The sequence below is a fragment of the Monodon monoceros genome, unplaced genomic scaffold (genome assembly GCF_005190385.1).
Source record: "Monodon monoceros isolate NGI ecotype Baffin Bay Population unplaced genomic scaffold, NGI_Narwhal_1 Super_Scaffold_11, whole genome shotgun sequence".
Taxonomy (NCBI): domain Eukaryota; kingdom Metazoa; phylum Chordata; class Mammalia; order Artiodactyla; family Monodontidae; genus Monodon; species Monodon monoceros.
Window position 1 is genome coordinate 41,590,974 of NW_021703767.1, and position 13,889 is coordinate 41,604,862.

General features: G+C 36.5%; 1 protein-coding gene across 3 annotated transcripts in view; it reads left to right on the forward strand.

Annotated features, from left to right (window-relative positions):
• The window catches only part of EPHA3 (EPH receptor A3), a 364,171-nt gene that overhangs the window by 180,770 nt on the left and 169,512 nt on the right, over positions 1–13,889 (forward strand). The window lies entirely within an intron of this gene.

Consider the following 13,889-nt stretch of genomic DNA (forward strand, 5'->3'; position numbering starts at 1 on the left):
GGATAAAAGAAGAGTGAGCCAAAAATGTTTATATTTAGTTTAGCATTAATTTTTTTAGAAGTAGAACATTTTCATAAAGCTTATTGAGGTCAACACACTATTTACAGACAGAGAAACAGGAAATTCCCCAGATTGCATAGGTTGATATTGAGCTAAATTGGGGTCAACATCTAGAATCCTACTTCAGCCATTTCTTCTCCCCACTCAAGCTTCTCCCTAGAGGAACATTGATCTTGAGTTTTCCTTAAAAATGGAAGAAAATACACCAAATGGTTCATTTTCCTTTTTTTTTTTCTGACAAAAATGTCTGAATATGGTAATATAACAGATTACTATTTCAGTTCCATAGAGGTATGCCTACCTTATAAGAAAACATACCAGAGTTTATTTTGGGGGGAAGAAAGTAAAAAAAAGCCTAAGATGTGCATGCTTCGTAACAATAGATGATATACCAGAAGCTACAAAATAGTACAATTAAAAAAAACAACAACACATTTGTTCAGCATTTTTGTATAATAGTTACCATGATGAAAAACAATTTCTCACATACATAGTCAATGTTGTGTATTCAGGCTCGGGTATATATGCGTTTGTCTTTGTAATATAATTCTTTCTGTGAGCAGAACATCTTTCTAAATGTATGTGTCATACCATTATTTGATAGAATATGAATGATTACAGCCTTAAACTGGTAATATGCCTTCCTGACACAAATATAGGACTATGATGCTGTATAATGTTGACATTTATAGCTATTTTCATAGACTTTATCTCAAATCCTTGAGTGGATACAGAATGTACTGTATATCTACTTAAAAGTCCCTGTGTGTGGACAAGCAGAGAAACTATTATGTGACAAAAAGTGTTACAGACTTCAGTGTTCCATTGCTGCGAGTTGTTTTAGAGCCAATGGAGATACAAGCTTGGCAATTCTTCTCTGCCAGTGACAAATGGTGACCATAACCTAGTAATGTTCTCATATGATAAACCCAACCAAAGTCCCTATAATTAGCCTGGTAATAAATACTGTATATGTAAGCCTTGAACACTACTAGGCATATTAAAACTCAAAAGCACCATAATGGTTGCATAAATGATGTTGCCTTTTCTCAGTGTTACCAAATAATGAAGTATTATGATTTAGAAAATTGTCAGAATAAAGTTTAAACCTCAAAATGGGAAGCATGTTTATTTAACCTGAGATTGATGGAAATGCTTCTAAACCGTTTTAAATGTTCTTTGGTCTTAATATAGAATTTTGCAGATACTTTTACCCTATACTGATGGCAAAGTATCATTTATAGGTGTGGAATTGTGACATAACAATCACTACAGTAACAGCTGTTATTAATATAGCACCTACTGTGACAAACAAGGTTCCAAGTTTTTACATATATTAATCTATGTAGTCATCAGAAACACCTTATGGGGTAGCTGCTATTATTACCCCTGTTTTACAAGCTAAGAAACTGAAACAGAAAAGTGAGTTGACATGTTCCTGGTCAGAGAGCTAGTATGTGGGATGCATCTATCATCAGAGATCATTGAAGTGTACAGAACTTAACTTTTCTGTATCTGAATTCTTTTAGGGTGGGGAATGTTGGCTGGTAGAGAGAACCCGGGGCTTGGTTCTGCCTTTTATTCTTTATTCCCACTGGCAGCCCAGAATGCTAATTAAGTTGCCTTATGGTTGGCTAAATTTGGTATTAAAGTTGGTACTAAAAATGAATGGTTTCAGAATTTATTCCTGAGGATATTCTGTGAAAAAGAAAGAAATTATATGTAGTATATTAAAGTAATCCATCCTTTACAATGGGATCCTGGAGCAGACAGGTTGTGCCAGACAAGTTCATTTGAGAGCCTTATACCAATTATAACTTGTTAAATTTCTCTGAGATATATATATATATATATATATATATATATATATAAATGTATATATATATATGTGTATATTGTATTTAATTTTATTTACCGAGTCTCATGTTAGATATTAAAATTTTATCTACTTTTCTGCATTCTCCTCAGTGCTAGAAGGTTAAATATGCATGAGTATGTGCACGTACACATGCAAGGGGATGATAAAGAGAATTGAGACTTACAATGACAAAGAAGAGAAAAATAAATATACAGAGAGGACAAAAAAGTTATAATTCCTACCAATTGCCACTCTGCCATTCTTCCTTTCTCTCCACTCAAGTATGATTAATAGAAGTGGATGCCTTTACATTGCTTTATATTGAGTGGCCTTTCTGGGTAGTGAAGCCATTGTGGGTAAAGTTTAGATTTCTGCATTATAAACATCAAAGAACGCTCAGCCTAAGAGGTACCTGATATAACTGATCATGCTGCCTGGCCTTCAGTTTAGGATTCATCCTCTGAAATCTCTCCTGTGTTTTATCAAACATAATGTCAAATAATACAAACTGTGAGACTTCCATCGGCTGCTAGTTGGACAATTGTTCTGTTGCTTTGATAAATGTTCACCTCTGTAGATCATATCATCATTTTTAAATGATTCTAATGAGGTACTTCTCTCTGAAGTTCTATTATACAAGTGTCTATAAACAAAATTATATCTTCCCTCATAAACTTATAAAGTAATGAATATTATTATAATCAATTCTTTTATTATTTACAATAATCTTTTAATAATTTCTGCCAAATTTGTTCTGATATATTCCTTTTTTTTAAACATCTTTATTGGAGTATAATTGCTTTACAATGGTATGTTAGTTTCTGCTTTATAACAAAGTGAATCAGTTATACATATACATATGTTCTCATATCTCTTCCCTCTTGCGTCTCCCTCCCTCCCACCCTCCCTATCCCACCCCTCTAGGTGGTCACAAAGCACTGAGCTGATCTCCCTGTGCTATCCGGCTGCTTCCCACTAGCTATCTATTATACGTTTGGTAGTGTATATACGTCCATGCCACTCTCTCACTTTGACCCAGTTTACCCTTCCCCCTCCCCATATCCTCAAGTCCATTCTCTAGTAGGTCTGTGTCTTTATTCCTGTCTTGCCCCTAGTTTCTTCAGAACAGTTTTTTTTATATTCCATATATATGTGTGTCAGCATACAGTATTTGTTTTTCTCTTTCTGACTTACTTCACTCTGTTGGACAGACTCTAGGTCCATCCACCTCACTACAAATAACTCAATTTCGTTTCTTTTTATGGCTGAGTAATATTCCACTGTATATATGAGCCACATCTTTATCCATTCATCTGTCGATGGACACTTAGGTTGCCTCCATGTCCTGGCTATTGTAAATAGAGCTGCAGTGAACACTGTGGTACATGACTCTTTTTGAATTATGGTTTTCTCAAAGTATATGCCCAGTAGTGGGTTTGCTGGGTCATATGGTAGTTCTATTTGTAGTTTTTTAAGGAACCTCCATACTGTTCTCCATAATGGCTGTTTCAATTTACATTCCCACCAACAGTGCAAGAGAGTTCTCTTTTCTCCCCACCCTCTCCAGCAGTTATTGTTTGTAGATTTTTTGATGAGGGCCATTCTGACTGGTGTGAGATGATATCTCATTGTAGTTTTGATTTGCATTTCTCTAATGATTAGTGATGTTGAGCATTCTTTCATGTGTTTGTTGGCAGTCTGTATATCTTCTTTGGAGAAGTGTCTATTTAGATCTTCTGCCCATTTTTGGATTGGGTTTTTGTTTTTCTGATATTGAACTGCATGAGCTGCTTGTAAATTTTGGAGATTAATCCTTTGTCAGTTGCTTCATTTGCAAATATTTTCTCCCATTCTGAGGGTTGTCTTTTTGTCTTGTTTATGGTTTCCTTTTCTATGCAAAAGCTTTGAAGTTTCATTAAGTCCCATTTGTGTATTTTTGGTTTTATTTCCATTTCTCTAGGAGGTGGGTCAAAAAGGATCTTGCTGTGATTTATGTCATGGAGTATTCTGCCTATGTTTTCCTCTAGGAGTTTTATAGTGTCTGGCCTTACATTTAGGTCTTTAATCCATTTTGAGTTTATTTTAGTGTATGGTGTTAAGGAGTGTTCTAATTTCATTCTTTTACCTGTAGCTGTCCAGTTTTCCCAGCCCCACTTCTTGAAGAGGCTGTCTTTTCTCCACTGTATATTCTTGCCTCCTTTATCAAAGATATGGTGACCATACGTGTGTGGGTTTATCTCTGCACTTTCTATCCTGTTCCATTGATCTATATTTCTGTTTTTGTGCCAGTACCATACTGTCTTGATTACTGTACCTTTGTAGTATAGTCTGAAGTCTGGGAGCCTGTTTCCTCCAGCTCCGTTTTTCTTTCTCAAGATTGCTTTGCCTATTCGGGGTCTTTTGTGTTTCCATACAAATTGTGAAATTTGTTGTTGTGTTTCTGTGAAAAATGTCAGTGATAGTTTGATAGGGATTGCATTGAATGTGTAGATTATGTTGGGTAGTATAGTCATTTTCACAATGTTGATTCTTCCAATCCAAGAACATGGTATATCTCTCCATCTATTTGTATCATGTTTAATTTCTTTCATCAGTGTCTTTAATTTCTTTCATCAGTGTCTTATAATTTTCTGCATACAGGTCTTTTGTCTCCCTAGGCAGGTTTACTCCTAGATATTTTATTCTTTTGTTGTAATGGTAAATGGGAGTGTTTTCTTGATTTCACTTTCATATTTTTCATCATTAGTGTATAGGAATAAAAGAGATTTCTGTGCATTAATTTTGTATTCTGCTACTTTACCAAATTCATTGATTAGCTCTAGTAGTTTTCTGGTAGCTTCTTTAGGATTCTCTGTGTAGAGTATCATGTCATCTGCAAACAATGACAACTTTACTTCTTCCTTTCCAATTTGGATTCCTTTTATTTCTTTTTCTTCTCTAATTGCTGGGGCTAAAACTTCCAAAACTATGTTGAGTATTAGTGTTGAGAGTGGCCAACCTTGTCTTGTTCCTGATCTTAGTTGAAATGCTTTCAGTTTTTCACCATTGAGGATGATGTTGGCTGTGGGTTGGTCATATGGCCTTTATTATGTTGAGGTAAGTTCCCTCTATGCCTACTTTCTGGAGGATTTTTATCATAAATGGCTGTTGAAATTTGTCAAAAGCTTTCTCTGCATCTATTGAGATGATCATATGGTTTTTCTCCCTCAATTTGTTAATATGGTGTATCACATTGATTGATTTGCATATATTGAAGAATCCTTGCATTCCTGGGATAAACCCCACTTCATCATGGTGTATGTTCCTTTTACTATGCTGTTGGATTCTGTTTGCTAGTATTTTGTTGAGGATATTTGCATCTATGTTCATCAGTGCTATTGGCCTGTAGTTTTCTTTCTTTGTGACTTTGTCTGGTTTTGGTATCAGGGTGACGGTGGCCTCATAGAATGAGTTTGGGAGTGTTCCTCCCTCTGCTATATTTTGGAAGAGTTTGAGAAGGATAGGTGTTAGCTCTTCTCTAAATGTTTGATAGAATTCGCCTGTGAAGCCATCTGGTCCTGGGCTTTTGTTTGTTGGAAGATTTTTGATAACAGTTTCAATTTCAGTACTTGTGATTGGTCTGTTATATTTTCTATTTCTTCCTGGTTCACTCTCGGCAGGTTGTGCATTTCTAAGAATTTGTCCATTTCTTCCAGGTTGTCCATTTTATTGGCATAGAGTTGCTTGTTGTTATCTCTCATGATCCTTTGTATTTCTGCAGTGTCAGTTGTTACTTTCCCTATTTCATTTCTAATTCTATTGATTTGGGTCTTCTCCCTTTTTTTCTTCATGAATCTGGCTAATGGCTTATCAATTTTGTTTAACTTCTCAAACAACCAGTTTTTAGTTTTATTTATCTTTGCTATTGTTTCCTTCATTCCTTTTTCATTTATTTCTGATCTGATCTTTATTATCTCTTTCCTTCTGCTAACTTTGGGGCATTTTTGTTCTTCTTTCTCTAATTGCTTTAAGTGTAAGGTTAGCTTGTTTATTTGAGATGTTTCTTGTTTCTTAAGGTAGGATTGTATGGCTATAAACTTCCCTCTTAGAAATGCTTTTGCTGCATCCCATAGGTTTTGGGTCAGTGTGTTTTCATTGTCATTTGTTTCTAGGCATTTTTTGATTTCCTCTTTGATTTCTTCAGTGATCTCTTGGTTATTAAGTAGTGTATTGTTTAGCCTCCATGTGTTTGTATTTTTTACAGATTTTTTTCCTGTAATTGATATCTAGTCTCATAGCATTGTGGTTGGAAAATGTACTTCATACAATTTCAATTTTCTTAAATTTACCAAGGCTTGATTTGTGACCCAAGATATGATCTATCCTGGAAAATGTTCCATGAGCACTTGAGAAGAATGTGTATTCTGTTGTTTTTGGATGGAATGTCCTATAAATATCAATTAAGTCCATCTTGTTTAATGTATCATTTAAAGTTTGTGTTTCCTTATTTATTTTCATTTTGGATGATCTGTCCATTCGTGAAAGTCAGGTGTTAAAGTCCCCTACTATGATTGTGTTACTGTTGAATTACCCTTTTATGGCTGTTAGTATTTGCCTTATGTATTGTGGTGCTCCTATGCTAGGTGTGTAAATATTTACAATTGTTATATCTTCTTCTTGGATTGATCCCTTGATCATTATGTCCTTCTTTGTCTCTTGTAAGAGTCTTTTGCTTCAGTCTATTTTGTGTGATATGAGAATTGCTACTCCAGCTTTCTTTTGATTTCCATTTGCATGGAATATCTTTTTCCATCCTCTCACTTTCAGTCTGTATGTGTCCCTAGGTCTGAAGTGGGTCTCTTTTAGACAGCATATATACGGGTCTTGTTTTTGTATCCATTCAGCCAGTCTATGTCTTTTGGTTGGAGCATTTAATCCACTTACATTTAAGGTAATTATCGATATGTATGTTCCTATTACCATTTTCGTAATTGTTTTGGGTTTGTTATTGTAGGTCTTTTCCTTCTCTTGTGTTTCCTGCCTAGAGAAGTTCCTTTAGCATTTGTTGTAAAGCTGGTTTGGTAGTGCTGAATTCTCGTAGCTTTTGCTTGTCTGCGAAGGTTTTAATTTCTCCATCAAATCTGAATGAGATCCTTGCTGGGTAGAGTAGTCTTGGTTGTAGGTTTTTCTCCTTCATCACTTTAAACATGTCCTGCCATTCCCTTCTGGCTTGCAGAATTTCTGCTGAAAGATCAGCTGTTAACCTTATGGGGATTCCCTTGTGTGTTATTTGTTGCTTTTCCCTTGCTGCTTTTAATATTTTTTCTTTGAATTTAATTTTTGATAGTTTGATTAATATGTGTCTTGGCATGTTTCTCCTTGGATTTATCCTGTATGAGACTCTCTGTGCTTCCTGGATTTGATTAACTATTTCCTTTCCCATATTAGGGAAGTTTTCAACAATAATCTCTTCAAATATTTTCTCAGTCTCTTTCTTTTTCTCTTCTTCTTCTGGGACCCCTATAATTCGAATGTTGGTGCATTTAATGTTGTCCCAGAAATCTCTGAGACTGTCCTCAATTCTTTTCATTCTTTTTGTTTATTCTGCTCTGCATTAGTTATTTCCACTATTTTGTCTTCCAGGTCACTTATCCATTCTTCTGCCTCAGTTATTCTGCTATTGATTCCTCCTAGAGAATTTTTTATTTCATTTATTATGTTGTTTATCACTGTTTCTTGCTCTTTAGTCCTTCTAGGTCCTTGTTAAACGTTTCTTCTATTTTCTCCATTCTATTTCCAGGATTTTGGATCTTTACTATCATTATTCTGAATTCTTTTTCAGGTAGACTGCCTATTTCCTCTTCATTTGTTAGGTCTGGTGGGTTTTTACCTTGCTCCTTCATCTGCTGTGTTTTTCTCTGTCTTCTAATTTTGCTTAACTTACTGTGTTTGGGGTCTCTTTTTCCTAGGCTACATGTTTGTAGTTCCTGTTGTTTTTGATGTCTGTCCCCAGTGGCTAAGGTTGGTTCAGTGGGTTGTGTAGGCTTCCTGGTGGAGGGGACTAGTGCCTGTGTTCTGGTGGATGAGGCTGGATCTTGTCTTTCTTGTGGGCAGGTCCACGTCTGGTGGTGTGTTTTGGGGTGTCTGTGGCCTTATTATGATTTTAGGCAGCCTCTCTGCTAATGGATGGGATTGTGTTCCTGTGTTGCTAGTTGTTTGGCATAGGGTCTCCAGCAATGTAGCTTGCTTGTCATCGAGTGGACCTGGGTCTTGGTGTTGAGATGGAGATCTCTGGGAGATTTTCACTGTTTGATATTATGTGGAGCTGGGTGGTCTCTTGTGGACCAGTGTCCTGAAATTGTCTCTCCCACCTCAGGGGCACAGCCCTGATATCTGGCTGGAGCACCAAGAGCCTGTCATCCACACAGCTCAGAATAAAAGCGAGAAAGAAAAGAAAGAAAGAAAGAAGAAAGTAAAATAAAAGAAAGTAAAATAAAATATTTATTAAAATAAAAGATAATTATTAATTTTTTTAATGTAATAAAAATACAAAGAAAGAAGAGAGCAACTAAACGAAAAATGAAATCCACCAATGATAACAAGTGCTAAAAACTATACTAAAATAAATAAATAAATAAATAAATAACGGACAGACAGAACCCTAGGACAAATTGTAAAAGCAAAGCTATACAGAGAAAATCAGACACAGAAGCATACATATACACACTCACAAAAAGAGAAAAAGGAAAAAAAAATATATATATATCCTTTCTCCTAAGTCCACCTCCTCAATTTGGAATGATTTGTTTTCTATTCAGGTATTCCACAGATGCAGGGTACATCATGTTGATTGTGGAGATTTAATCCGCTGCTCCTGAGGCTGCTGGGAGAGATTTCCCTTTTTTTCTTTGTTCGCACAGCTCCCGGGGTTCAGCTCTGGATTTGGTCCCACCTCTGCGTGTAGGTCACCTGAGGGCATCTGTTCTTCACTCAGAGAGGACGGGGTTAAAGGAGCAGCTGATTCGAGGGCTCTGGCTCACTCAGCCCAGGGGGAGGGAGGGATAAGGATGCAGGGCGATCCTGCAGCAGCAGAGGCCGGCGTGACGTTGCACCAGCCTGAGCGCGCTATGTGTTCTCCTGGGGAAGTTGTCCCTGGATCCCGGGACCCTGGCAGTGGCGGGCTGCACAGGCTTCCGGGAGGGGAGGTGTGGATAGTGACCTGTGCTCGATCACAGGCTTCTTGGTGGCGGCAGCAGCAGCCTTAGTGTCTCATGCCCGTCTCTGGGGTCCATACCGATAGCCACGGCTAGCGCCCGTCTCTGGAGCTCCTTTAAGTGGTGCTCTTAATCCCCTCTCCTCGCGCACCAGGAAACAAAGAGGGAAGAAAAAGTATCTTGCCTCTTCGGCAGGTCCATACTTTTTCCCGGACTCCTTCCCAGCTAGCCGTGGCACACTAACCCCTTCAGGCTGTGTTCACGCCGCCAACCCCAGTCCTCTCCCTGCGCTCTGACCGAGCCTCAACTCCCAGCCCCGCCCGCCCCGGCGGGTGAGCAGACAGGCCTCTCAGGCTGGTGAGTGCTGGTCGGCACCGATCCTCTGTGCAGGAATCTCTCAGCTTTGCCCTCCGCACCCCTGTTGCTGTGCTCTCCTCCGCGGCTCCGAAGCTTTCCCCCTCCGCCGCCTGCAGTCTCCGCCCACGAAGGGGCTTCCTAGTGTGTGGAAACCTTTCCTCCTTCACAGCTCCCTCCCAGAGGTGCAGGTCCCATCCCTGTTCTTCTGTCTCTGTTTTATTTTTCTTTTACCCTACCCAGGTACATGGGGATTTTCTTGCCTTTTGGGAGGTCTGAGGTCTTCTGCCAGCATTCAGCAGGTGTTCTGTAGGTGTTGTTCCACGTGTAGATGTATTTCTGATGTATTTATGGGGAGGAAGGTGATTTCCACATCTTACTCTTCTGCCATCTTGAAGCTCCTCCTGATATATTCTTCACCACTTCTCCCTGATGGATCAGCAGGTGAAGATAATGTTGAAAGTATGGTCTCATCAGAGTTGTGTGTAGATGGAAATATATTTTGACATATGCAGCATGCATGGTTTAGAAAGAATGTATACCACCCCTCAAAAATACTCTTGAAAATAATATAATGGTAAGTTATGAAAAAGGAACTGTGACAGTGTTAATTAAAATTTCTTATTAATTTTTCTTATTCTTTTTTTTTCTTGGTATACTTAAAAGCAAAGTGTAACCATGTATTTGATTAACAGTAAAACTGTCCATTATTGCAAAGGAGGTTGAAGGCATACCTGTAGATAAAAATCACATCCACCTGTCAATTTTAAGTTTTAGCCCTGCATGATAAATTGGTGTTCACTGTTACTATTACTGTGTGATATATAGGTTAAATAAAAACTAGATAGTAGGGCTTCCGTGGTGACGCAGTGGTTGAGAGTCTGCCTGCCGATGCAGGGGACACGGGTTTGTGCTCTGAGGATCCCACGTGCCGCGGAGCAGCTGGGCCCGTGAGCCATGGCCACTGAGCCTGTGCATCCAGAGCCTGTGCTCCACAATGGGAGAGGCCACAACAGTGAGAGGCCCGCGTACCACAAAAACAAACAAACAAAAAAACTAGAGAGTAGTCACTCTTCGGTAAAAGGATTTGCAGGCAACTTCTTTCTTGTGAGTTATTAGGTATATTTTGTAATTGAAATAAATTAAGCCCACAACAGACACAGAAACAGAGAGAGAGAGAGACAGAAAAGAGAAAAAGCATTTCTTGTATAAATTAACACTTATTTTAGCCTTTCATAATAATAATAAGATGGGAAAAGGTGAAGGTTATTTACAGGATTCTTGAGTAATAAAACCAATAGGCTAGGGCAGATATAAGGTAACATATGGTCAATTGTAGGTACTTAAGACTGAAGAATTATTACTAAATCACTAACTGAGAACCTTGAAGTGTGATGTTGCATGAGATTATGTGTAAGGATCATTTGCTCCATTTTATGACTCTGTCACTTAAAAGATCAGAACTTTCCACCCTGTGGGGCTAAAAATTTGCCCTGGTTCATGGGACATGTGCCAGCTAGCCAAGATAAATGAAAATGTCTGCTTCCTCAATGAATTTGTGATAATGTATGATCCTTAGTCTACTTTTTAAAGCAAGATTAATTAATGGTGATATGGTACCACCAATGTCTAGGGAACAGTGCTGAATGTAAACTATCTGGCAATCTAATACTGAGTTGACAAACACTCATATTCTGGTGCCCAGTAAGATTTTGGGCTCTCTAGACTACTAAGCCTAATTATTTTTATAGGTCTAAGAAAGTTGGTAGAAAGATAGTATAATTCTTTCCAGAAATCATTTTAATAATGAGTAAAGGATTATATATTGGGAAGGTAGGGGAGAATAAGGAAGGTACGTATAAAGATTAATTGACTTAAGCTTTTACATGAAACTTAGAGAATACATCTTACTACATTGCCTAAAATGCCCTGCTTGCCAGTCTCTTTATTAACACAATATTGCATTTTTCAAATTTATTAATATACACAGGATACAATTTTCAACTGTACTATTTGATCTACAGAAAGTATAACCTATCAATTGAGGAACCCACCATTCTAAGTCTCTAAAGTCTCCAGTATTTAATCTAATTCTATTTAATTTTGCTTTCTCCCTCTTACACACACACCACACACGAGCACACACACACAAGATGACAACTGAAATTTAGTTCAAATTTAAAAGTCTTTAATTGAGTACACATTTGTGCAAAGGTCTTTTTATGAATGTTTCATATTTTTGGTAATAAATACTAAAGAGTGGGCTGGGTACATCATGTGACATTTAACCTTTTAAGAAAATGCCAAAATGTTTTCCAAAGTGTTTAACACATTTTACATTTCTACCAGCAGTGTATGAGAATTCCACTTTGTTCACATCCCTGCCAATTCTTAGTATGGTCAGCCTTTAAAAAATTTTTGCCATTCTAATAGGTGCATATTTAGTATCTTATTATAGCTTTGATTTGCAATTCCATAAAGCTAATGGAGTGTCTTTTCATGTGCATATTTTCCATCTATATATCTTCTTTTGCGAAGTGTATGTTTCATTATTTTGGCTTCTTTTGGGGGGTTGGAGGAATTTTTTTAAAACCATGGAGTTTTGAGAGTTCTTTACATGTACTCAACACAAGTTTTTCATCAGATATTTGATTTGCAAATATTTTCCCCCAGTCCATGGTTTGCATTTCATTCTCTCTGTAGCATCTTTTGAAGAGGAGAGTTTTAAATTTTAATGAAGTCCAATTTGTCAATTTATTTTTTTATTGATTGTGCTTTTGCTGTCATATCTAAGAAATCTCTGCCTGTTGTAGGGGTTGGAAAACTTTTTTCTTAAAGGGCCAGATAGTAAATAGCTTAGGCTTTGTGATCTATAAGTCTGCCTCAACTAATCATTTTCCTAGTTACAGTGTGAAAGCAGCGACAGAAAAAAGTATAAATGAATGAATGTGACTATGTTCCAGTAATTATTTACTGAAATTTAAATTTCATATACTTTTATGTATTATGAAGTAGTATTCTTCTTTTTAAAATTTCTTTAGTCATTTAAATATGTAAAAATATTATTCTTAACCCATACCTCATAGATACATAGGTAGAAGGTCAAATTTGGCCTGTAGGCTGTAGCTTGCCAACTCCTCTCCTTTTATAGTTTTAGGTTTTTGCAGTAAATCTAATGGTTCATTTAAACTGTTTTTTGTATTAGATACAACGTATGGATCGAAGTTCATCTTTTGCAAATGGCTAATTGTTTCAGCACTGTTTGTTAAAATGATTGTACTTTCTCCACTAAATTCCTTTTGCAAATTTGTAGAGAATGATTTGTGAATACATGTGTCTATTGCTGTACTCCATTCTGTTCCATTGACCTATTTGTTTATCTTAATACAAATACCACATCAACTTGAATTGTCTTGAGAATTTTAGTGTTAGTTTTTCAACTTTGTTCTTCTCTTTAAAATTTAATTTATTTAATAAAGATGAAGTTATTGAAGTTATCTCTTCCTTTTTGAGTAAGCTCCTTCACTTGTATCTTTCAAGGTACTTTTTCAGTTCATCTAATTTGTCAAATTTATTATAATAAATTTTTCACAGTATCTTCTTATCTTTCTGATAGTATATAATCTGTAGTAATGTCACTTCTCTTATTTCTGATATAAGTAATTTATGATTTCTCTTTTTTTCTCACATGATTATGGTTAGAAGTTTTCAATTTTATTGATCTCAAACACATATCTTTTGATTTCATTGATATTTTCCATTCTTTTTTTGTTTTCAATTTTGAATTCAGTTGTGATCTTAAATATTTCCTTGCCTCAGCTTATTTTTAATTTAATCTGCTCTTCTTTTTCAGTTTCCAGGCGCAAGCTGATGCCATTGATTTGAGACTTTTCTTTTTTAATATAGATGCTTAGGGTTGTAAGTTATGTCTATGTACTATTGTATTGACACTATCCAAATTCTAATATGTTGTGTTTTCATTTGCAATCAGTTGAAATAAGTTATTTCAGTTTATTATTTGGTTTCCCACTATTGGGTGATATTTTTCAGAAGTTTCTCTATTATTGTTAATTTAATTCCTCTTTGGTCTCAAAACAGAATTTGTTCACTTGAATCTTTTAAAATTTATTCAGACTTGTTTTATGGCCCAAAACATGATCTGTCTTTGTAAAGGTTTGGTGTGAACTTAAAAAGAATATTTATTCTGCCCTTATTGAGTGGCGTGTTCTATTAATGTAAGCTGGTTGGTTGATTGTGTTGGCCAATCGTGTTGCTGATTTTCTCCACACCTGTTCTTTCAGTTATTGAGAAGTATGTATTAAAATCTCCACCTGCTAATTTGTATTTGCCTTTTTTCCCTTGTACTTCTCCCAGTTTTTCTTCATTGAGCTCTGTCATCATGTGTATATACATATATGATTGTT